This window comes from Schistocerca nitens, chromosome 6 (genome assembly GCF_023898315.1).
Source record: "Schistocerca nitens isolate TAMUIC-IGC-003100 chromosome 6, iqSchNite1.1, whole genome shotgun sequence".
Lineage (NCBI taxonomy): Eukaryota > Metazoa > Arthropoda > Insecta > Orthoptera > Acrididae > Schistocerca > Schistocerca nitens.
The window spans coordinates 615,501,549-615,511,453 of NC_064619.1; positions in this window are offsets into that span (position 1 = coordinate 615,501,549).

Here is a 9,905-nt window from a genome sequence, read left to right on the forward strand (position 1 = left end):
TGTATTTGACCACGAGCGACGCCTGTGGTACGTCCTCAGTACGTTGTGTCAGTCGTGGCTAGAAGAGCCTTCCGTATACATGTGAGTGAATTATTCCGGAGCTAAGTGAATTCGAAAATGAGAAAATTGACGATGCCAGTATGGTGCCTCCTCCTGTAACCGAGGTAGCCGAAGCGTTTGGTGATTCAAGAGGCACTGTGCCGAAGATTTATACCTCATACAGGGAGAGCGGAAAAACTGGATCCACTAAGTCGCAAGGATAAAAATGGTTTCTCGATGTGTTCGTGACGGACAGACATTGAAGACGATTGTGACGGAAAATAAGAGATCGACAGGTTCAAAAATCACTGAGGATGTTGCAGTTGCGAGCCTTCTCAGCACCAAAACTACTCGAACGGAGCTCCGTAGGCTCGGAGTGGCAAGACAAGCTAGAATTTCAAAATCACTTGTCAGTGGTGCAAATGACCATAAAAGGAAAACGTGATGCAGAAGCCATAAAACCTGGACTATGCAGCAAGGGATGGCCGAGTGAAACCTGGCAGGGGTTTGATGATGATTTCGGTAACTGTATTGTGCTATTCCATGGTCACTATGGTTACTACGCAAGGTGAACATTTTTGCCGATGAAGCCCATTGTTTGTTCGCCAGTGGTGATACTGTGTTCAAGACGACAGCTCCCACAGCTCGCGTCGTCCTGAACTGGTTGTGTCAGCACGAGGATGAAGTGTCGCATTCACCACAGCCACCAGAGTCACCAGATGCCAATATCATTGAGCTATTGTGATCTAAGTTGGAGACATAGATGAGTGATCGCTAAACGCTCCATCATCGTTACCATAAGTACCCACAGTTTTGTAGTAATAATGATATCTATTTCCCCTGAGAACCACACAGAACCTGTGTTTATCCATTCTGAGACCACAGGAAGCTGTTGTGGATGCCAAGGTTTTCCTGCATCGTATTAGTCAGGGTAACGTATTTGTGATGTTCGCATACCTTGGTCCACGCACAGTGCATGCTTGAAACATGAGGAATATGCACTGTACCAAGTAACTGTTTTACCCAAAAAACGTGCTGAAACGTCGAAACATCACCACGATAACACCGAACAGGACGCGTCAGTAATAGTGGTCTGAGCTCTTTGTTCAGAGCAGGCCGGAAAAAGTGCCTTTTTTTCGTGGCCTTCCTTCTTCTTGGCTGGCGCCGGTCCAAGTGTCAGAGTACACCAAGATCTGACACAATACATGAAAGTAAATGAAAGTTTTACCATCACCTCTCCTCGAAGTTGAATTTGATTCTAAAATGTGTGTGTTATGCTGCGACAGTAAGTTTTTATAGTAAATAGCCGGCCGGTGTGGCCGAGCGGTTCTAGACGCTTCAGCCTGGAACCGCGCGACCGCTATGGTCGCAGGTTCGAATCCTGCCTCGGCCATGGATGTGTGTGATGTCCTTAGTTATGTTTAAGTAGTTCTAAATTCTAGAGGGCTGATGACCTCAGATGTTAAGTGCCATAGTGCTCAGAGCCATTTGAACCATTTTGATAGAAAATATCTCAGATACAACTACATTACAATTTGAACATACAGGAAGTGTTTCGTTTGACGGAATGTTTCTATAACTGAAAGTTTAGTTATAGTGTGATAGCTCTAGTGCTGTAATAGACCGTTATTCTCAGCTTCTGAGATCCACACTACACTATCCTTTACATACGTTTTGTGAGCTCCTCTTGTGTGTGACCTCGAAAACGACAAGTGCATTCGCATTTTTGTGGTCACGAAGACGTTGAAATCATTTCTTCTGTTTCCAAAGAGTTTCACAGTAAACTTAGAACCTGAACGTTTGGCCATAAGGGGGGAGGGGGACAGAGTACAGAATACCCTCTTCAGAGTCCCAGAAGACTGCAGCCATGACTTTATCAGCTAAGGGTTCTGAACTTCCTCTGGGTAGTAGATGTGTTGTGCCACTCCTTGGCTCGCCAATTTGTTTCAGGCTCGAAGTGGTCAATTCATATTTCATCACTTGTGACAATGTTCGAGAGGAAATCGTCGCCGTAAGCCACATAATGAGCGAACAGTTCAGTACAGATGTTCCTTCTGTCCTATTTATGTTTTTAATTTACGCTTCGAGGAACTAAGCTGGTAAAGACCTTTGAATACCGTGACTCGTGGGCAAGTGTGTCAGCGCTATCGACACATATGTTGGATGGAGTACTGAGTTGCGTAAGTGTTTTTCTTAGATCACCTCGAATCAGAGGTCCACACGTTGCCACATTGCAGGCTTCACAACTGTGTGGGGCTGGGCTCCGCGTAGGAAACTGGCTTACCGCGAGTTTGTCCATGCAGGGTATCGGTACCCATATTGCAAACGCTTGCGAGTATTTTTGATTTTCTAATCCTCCGCAAAAAAGCAAATGAACCTCAATAATCGGTCTTTGCTTGCAACGAACCTCAGTTCCAGAGGCAGTTTTAAAAACTGATTATAGCGCTGCCATCTACCGGGAGTCACCGGAAATATATGAGATGACGCGGGAGTATTTAAATATGTCGTAAACAAAATGATAATTATGTTAACAAAATATTCCGTCGGTTCTTGGTAGAACGACATTATAGTAAATGAATGAAAAGCACCAGTTTGCTTTTGTTCTACAATATTACTTTTATTGTTAACCGGTTTTCGGCTTACAAGGCCATCCTTAGACATTTACTGAGTATTACGACCAAAGAAGTTAAAATGTTTGCAAACAACATCGGAAGAGAAGTAACACGCCTAGACTGAAGTAGAAACATACAGTAAGTAACATCTTTGCAATGAAAAAGTAAAAATTGAACAGTACATAAATAATAATGGAGTAGACAGGAAAACCTTTAGCACAAAATAGGAATAGCATGCCTACATAACAGTTTCTATTAATAAACAAAACTAATAAAATAAAATAAAACTAGTACTAGACAAGGCTGTATCAGGAGGTGTGAAACGTGGAGAGGGGTACACAAACCAATTAAAAGAAGAGACAATTATCAGTGTAACTACAGACTACATAAGGAACTTAAGCAATATCAATAAGATAAACAGAAATAAATAAATGCAGGAGAATGGAGGTGTTTGAGGAAACCTACAGTTTGAGAGTGTGGTGGTACTGCATTTTAACATTAACATTGCAATCAAAGCAGTGGCTGTGTAACAGTTTCCATTAAATAAATGAGCAAAGTAAAATATGAACAGTATTTGATGAGACAACTACAAGGGGTGTTAAACATGGACAGTAATACAAGTACCAGCTGAAAGAAAGCCGTAACTATTGAAACTACAGTCTATATGGAATACAAAGGCAACTTCAACAAAACAAAACAACTTAATGTATTCATTAACTTGTTTTGTTTTGTTGTAATATTGTAGAACAAAAGCAAACTGCTGATTTTCATTCGTTTATTAAAATGATAATTATTTTTTCCGAGGATGAAAATCGTTACATTCTCGCACAATCGTTAATACACTGTTGAAAAAAAAATCGTTGGACTAGGAAGGAACTGTCCAACGTAGACGAAACTTGGTAGTCGTGTTTCTACATCTGGAAGATGATGTCCATTCAAATTTCGCGCCAGTCACATAAGAGTGGCGCTAGGAACGCCACTAAGACGATACAGATCAGGTATGCGTTAAATACACGGTGCAACCATCGTGAGGGTGAGTTACGTTTGAAGCTTGACGTGGTGAGTTGGTGTTAGTCAGGAATGCCTTTGAGGCGACAAGATGCCGTTGTCAACATCTCTCTGTGTTTGAACGCGATCGTGTGATAGGGCTTCGAGAAGCTCAATATTTCTTCTGCGAATTGCAGGAAGACTTTGCAGCAATGCAGCCACTCTACGTGACTGGTGGCAGGGGTAGTCAAGAGAACGTGCAACTGCAAGAGGACCGGACACCGGGCGGTCACGTGGCCTACCAAGAGCGACGACAATCGTGTTCGGCGTACGCCTCTGGCACATCGCAAAACGTCTGCAGCAGCAATTCGAGCGCAGTTTGCACCACAGTGACACAACGAACTGTTACTTACAGAATAGCTCTTAACAGACGTCCTGTAGCGTGCGTTCCACTGACCACAAACCACCGCCATTTGCGAATTCATCTGTGTGAAGTGAGAGCTCATTGGAGGGCAGGGCGGAGGTCTGTTGTGTTTTCTGATAAAGCTGGTTCTGCCTCGGTGCCGGTGATGGCTGTGTGTTGGTTAGAAGGAGGCCAGTCGAGAGCCTGAAACCAACCTGTCTGCGTGTTAGACACACTGGACCTACACCTGGTCTGGGATGCGATTTAGGCTGAGAGCAGGAGCACTTTCGTGGCTATCCCACGCTCTCTGACTTCAAATCTACATGTCAGTCTAGTGATTCGACCTGTTATGCCGCCATTCATGAACAGCGTTCCTGTGGATGTTTCCAACAGGATAACGCTAGCCCACATATCGCTGTTGTAACCGAAATGCTCTGCAGAACGTCGACATGTTGCCTTGGCCTGCTCGATCACCAGACCTACCTCCAGTCGAGCCCATATGGGACATCATCGGGCGATAATCCCAGCATCATCCACCATCAGCGTTAACCGCCCCTGTATTGCTCGATCAAGTACAAAGGGCATAGAATTCCGCCCACGAAGCGACATATGGCAAGTGTACAGCACAATGCATGCACGTTTACATGCTTATATTCAACATCCTGCCGTTTACATCGGTTATTAATATACCAGTATTTCACATTTGCAATGGCTTATCTTGCGCATAGTTAACCTATGATCTTGCAGTGTTATGCACTTAAATATGTTGCATAGACAAAGACTTTACAAAATTTCCTTTGATTTAGCTATTTTTTTTTTTTTGTGTTGGGATTTTTTCAGTCAGTGTGTTGCACAATGTGATACCCCACATTTCTGTATAACATGCCCAGTGTCATTCTTTTAGGGCTGACAATTTGCGTAATGTTCGTCTAACTTGTAATAGGTGGCCTGGTGTTCATCTCAGAAAATCCATTCAATCTTTAAGGGTAAACTATCCCTACAGAAAATTACCTTCTTCTTCTTATTCTTGTTACTTTTATTCTGCACATTTAGTATCATGCCGTTGCCTGTTGCGGCGCCAACCTATTGCTTGGCCGTCCCAGACTTCCTCCGCCTACCAGCTTACAATTTCTGGCTTTCAAAATTAGTCTGGTGCAGTAAAATCTGTCGAGGTATTGACAACAATTTGTTCTCAGAATGAGATTTTCACTCTGCAGCGGAGTGTGCGCTGATATGAAACTTCCTGGCAGATTAAAACTGTGTCCCGGACCGAGGCTCGAACTCGGGACCTTTGCCTTTCGCGGGGAAGTGCTCTACCAACTGCACTACCCAAGCACGACTCACGCCCCGTCCTCAGAGCTTTACTTCTGCCAGTACCTCGTCTCCTACCTTCCAAACTCTACAGAATCTCTCCTGAGAAACTTGCAGAACTAGCACTCCTGAAAGAAAGGATATTGCGGATACGAGGCTTAGCCACAGCCTGGGGTATGTTTCCAGAATGAGATTTTCACTCTGCAGCGGAGTGTGCGCTGATATGAATGGTAGATGCTAGAGCACTTGCCCGCGAAAGGCAAAGGTCTCGAGTTCGAGTCTCGGTCCGGCACACACTTTTAACCTGCCAGGAAGTTTCATATCAGCACACACTCCGCTGCAGAGTGAAAATCTCATTCTGGAAACATACCCCAGGCTGTGGCTAAGCCATGTCTCCGCAATATACTTTCTTTCAGGAGTGCTAGTTCTGCAAGTTTCGCAGGAGAGCTTCTGTAAAGTTTGGAAGTTAGGAGACGAGTACTGGCAGAAGTAAAGGTATGACGACGGGGCGTGGGTCGTGCTTGGATAGCTCAGGTGGTAGAGCACTTGCTCGCGAAAGGGAGAGGTCCCGAGTTCGAGCTCGGTCCGGCACACAGTTTTAATCTGCCAGGAAGTTTCAACAATTTGTTCTATTATCTTTAATTACGTTAAACATATTTTATTCACTGACAAAGTCGGCGTTTCTTATTCTGTCCATTCTGGTACAGCATTTTACAGCCGTAAGAAATCTCTTTTCAGGTGTCTGGATCTTACTCTCTTGCTACTTGTAAATGACCCACGACGTACTTCCGCTGGGGGTGGGCATTATTTGATAAAACGTCATTCGTTTTACAATTCGTGTCTTGTTTCACAAGGATTTGTTTACTGTTTATACAATCATTTCCACACTTTGCTGCTTTCTTGTCTATGTCTCCGTCATACTCGTATGTACTGTCACAACAAATACAATAAAAATGATTGAATCTTTATTTTAGTTTTCTATGTGGGTAAAGTAATACCATAGTCCTCGGCTATTTTGTTTCCACAGGTCATGCTCTTTCTCTGATAAAAACGTGACATCATTTGCACATAAAGCACAATTCACGATAGGATGTCTGTCTGTTCTAATACGTGCTTGTAATTTGACTTTCTGCCTTTCCATTCACACATTAAATCGTACATACACACACAACTCACTGTTGGAATGGAAAGTCATACGTACACAATCGTGAGCGTAATGATACGCAATTTTCCCCCCCTCATCATCATCGTCATTATCATCATAATACTCCAGTTCCAATTTCCCGGGTGTGTTGTACAAGCTCTCGCTATCTGCTTCTATCTTCGTACAGCTTCTGTTTCAGGACAACTTCCCATTTGTGTCCTTTGCCCTCAGCATATAATCTTACAGTCTCTATCCAGCGTTTTGTTGGTCTTCCCCGTGGTCTTTTTCCTACGAGGCTCAGGTTGAAATACCTTTTGGAAGGGCTCTCGCTGTTTATTCTCTTTATGTGCCCATACCACTGAAGCCTGCGTTTCTTTATGACAGTTACCTTAATATCAGCTACTTTTCTGTTCACCTAATGCTTGATTTTGTCCTTTCTAGTTATGCCCCCTCTTAATAATAAGCTGTACTACAAGCCCTCCATATCAATCTAGCGCGAGTGTTATGTTTTCGTATAGGCATCTTAAGACGTTTATCAGATGGAGTGGGTACTCTATGTTCTTCATTATAGTCCACTGATTTTCTCTGTCAACTTTATGGTGGCTTTTTCCAAATTATCAATCGCCAGATGGGTTTACCGACTTAATTCTTCATGTTTTTCTGTGACCTGTCTCATCACAAATACTGTGTTCCTTATCGATATTCCTCGACGGAAACTCATTTCCTCTTCACTTAATATACGGTCTGATATTACTTTTAATCTGTTGTTCAGGATCGTAGTGTAACAAGTTTTGGATGTTAGGTCTAGTAACCTAATTCCTGTATAATTTTACAATTAGTTCTACGTTGTTCTTCAAATAGCGATATAACCTTTCTTGATATTATTATTCTTTTTGAACAGGCGTTAAATACATCTATCGGTTTCAGATGCAGAGAAATTACACGGTATACACAGTAACAATTCTAAAATTTGAAGTGTTACTCTACATCTTATTCAATTAGAGATAAATATATTACATACTGATGCCCTAACCGCGAACTGTCACGTTAGCTCAGTGTGGTATTTTGCACTCAAGCCGCTTAAGCGGCGGAAGTGTCATCCCAGTGACCGCACAGTGGCAGACCACAGGAGGTTCGCGGTTGAGAAAACGGATGACCCGCGTGCTGCCTGTGGTCTGGGTCTGCATGAGAGATGTTTATTCCGTTACGCTCTGTCTGTGGCGACTCCTGTGGCCGTTGCAGACGGATTTATCTTTACAGTGGGCTGTATTTATTCCCATTCTCATCGGCACTGTTGCAGCCTCTGCTTCATCGTAATTATTAAGACAGGCTTTTATTATTGACACTCTTCACATTCGTTCAGGCAAACAAGTCCAAAAATGGACACGAATATTTATGTCATTTATAGCTTCAGAGAAAGCCTTTCACAAAGCATTTCTTGAAATTCTTAAGGTATCAGGTGACAGTACAGAGTGTGTTATGTTAAATACAACTCACAGAAAAACCAGACTGCAGTTATAAGGGTGTAAGAGCCAGAGAGGGAGGTGATAGTTGAAAAGCAACAGATACGGAGTTCCTTCCTGTCCTCCATGTTGTTCAGTGTGTACGTCAAATAAGTAGAAAGGGAAAGAAAGGAGAGATCTGCAGAGGGAGTTGAAGTTCAGGTACAGCTAATATAAACTTTGACGTTTCCCGACGGCATTGTAACTCTGTGAGAGATGGCAAAAGAGTTGTAAGGACAGTTGAACGGAATGGATAGTGTCTACGAAACAGGTTATCACATGAACATCAATATAGTTTAATAGCAGTAATGGACTTTGTCAAATGAACCAAAAAGTTTATGAAATGAGACAATAAACGTTGCAGGTGTTGTTTGGACAGCAAAATAATTGAGATGGGGGAAGTAGGTTATAAAACGCTGACTGTTAACAGAAAGAAAAGAGGGCTGTTTCAACAACCAATGTAAACTTAAGTGTTACGAGTTCTCTCAGTGTATTATTGTGGAGTGCAACCTTTGTGCAGAAGTGAAGCATGGACGATAAATTTTACAGACGAGAAGAGACAGAAAGTTCTGAAACTTGGTACCATGTTTCATGGTAATGCTCAAAGCTTTATGAACGTATCATACGTATAAAGAAACGGTGAAGAACAAAATGGAAATAGGGGGAAAAGAAATTTATGAGAAAATGTGTCTAAAGAGGCGGATCTGTTGATAGGATGCCTACAGAGGCATCAAGGAATAACTAATCCTGTATTGGAGGTAAGTGTGAGAAGTGAGGGAATCAAGGGTTTTCTACAGTAAGCAGATGGACGTAGGTTACAACAGAGGCAAAGATGGAGAGTCTCGCACACGACAGACTAACGGGGACAGTGGCATCAAGTTAGCTTTTGGTCTGAATATCACCACAACCAACTCAGTCAGCAGCATTGCCTTAATGCGTAGCGAAGTTCCGTACGTCATGTTCATTTATATTCCGAATAGGGACGTCATTCTGTTCGCTGTGTATGCAGACCAGGTTACCGGGTAGCGTTACTTCAGGAGCGGAGTTTGAGAGCCTACAGTGTGGTCGGCAATCGCAGTCATCTCGCAGACATCCCACCAAGGAGTTACTCACTTTAACCAGTTCTTCACAGAACGTTTAATCGCTAATGAATTCAGAAGAGTGATGCCCACAGTTACAACACATGAAGAGCAGTAGCCTGAATTACTCCGTAGTGTCACTGTCTCACTGGAGAGTTTTACTCTGCAGCAGTATGACTTGTGATGTACTTATTTTTTCATAAGTGAACACATTAACCGTTAACAATAAATTTTCTTCTGTGGAATTACTCTGACTCTATTCATCCAGCCCGCATCTCGTGGTCGTGCGGTAGCGTTCTCGCTTCCCACGCCCGGGTTCCCGGGTTCGATTCCCGGCGGGGTCAGGGATTTTCTCTGCCTCGTGATGGCTGGGTGTTGTGTGCTGTCCTTAGGTTAGTTAGGTTTAAGTAGTTCTAAGTTCTAGGGGACTTATGACCACAGCAGTTGAGTCCCATAGTGCTCAGAACCATTTGAACCATTTGAATCTATTCATCCAGTATTTGAGAATGCGAGCACTTGGCGAATTCAATCAAACTTGCACACAATTCGGAAAGTTTTCGAAACATTTTCTCGCTTACACTCAACACAAAATAGTGAAAGGAAGAAAGTTTGCCACTTACTAGGCTTTCACTGTTCATACAGTAGAACTTCAGTATCGTAATTTATTACTGTTTTACTATAAATAAATTTTTCTGACTGTAGGCACACATGAAATTGAATTTACCTGCAAAATTATATCATTGTGCGACTCATAGTCAAGCTGAACTACCTTTATTTATTACGGAGTGCATGGGTTATTACGTGTTTCGTTTACCAGATTTATCTTCG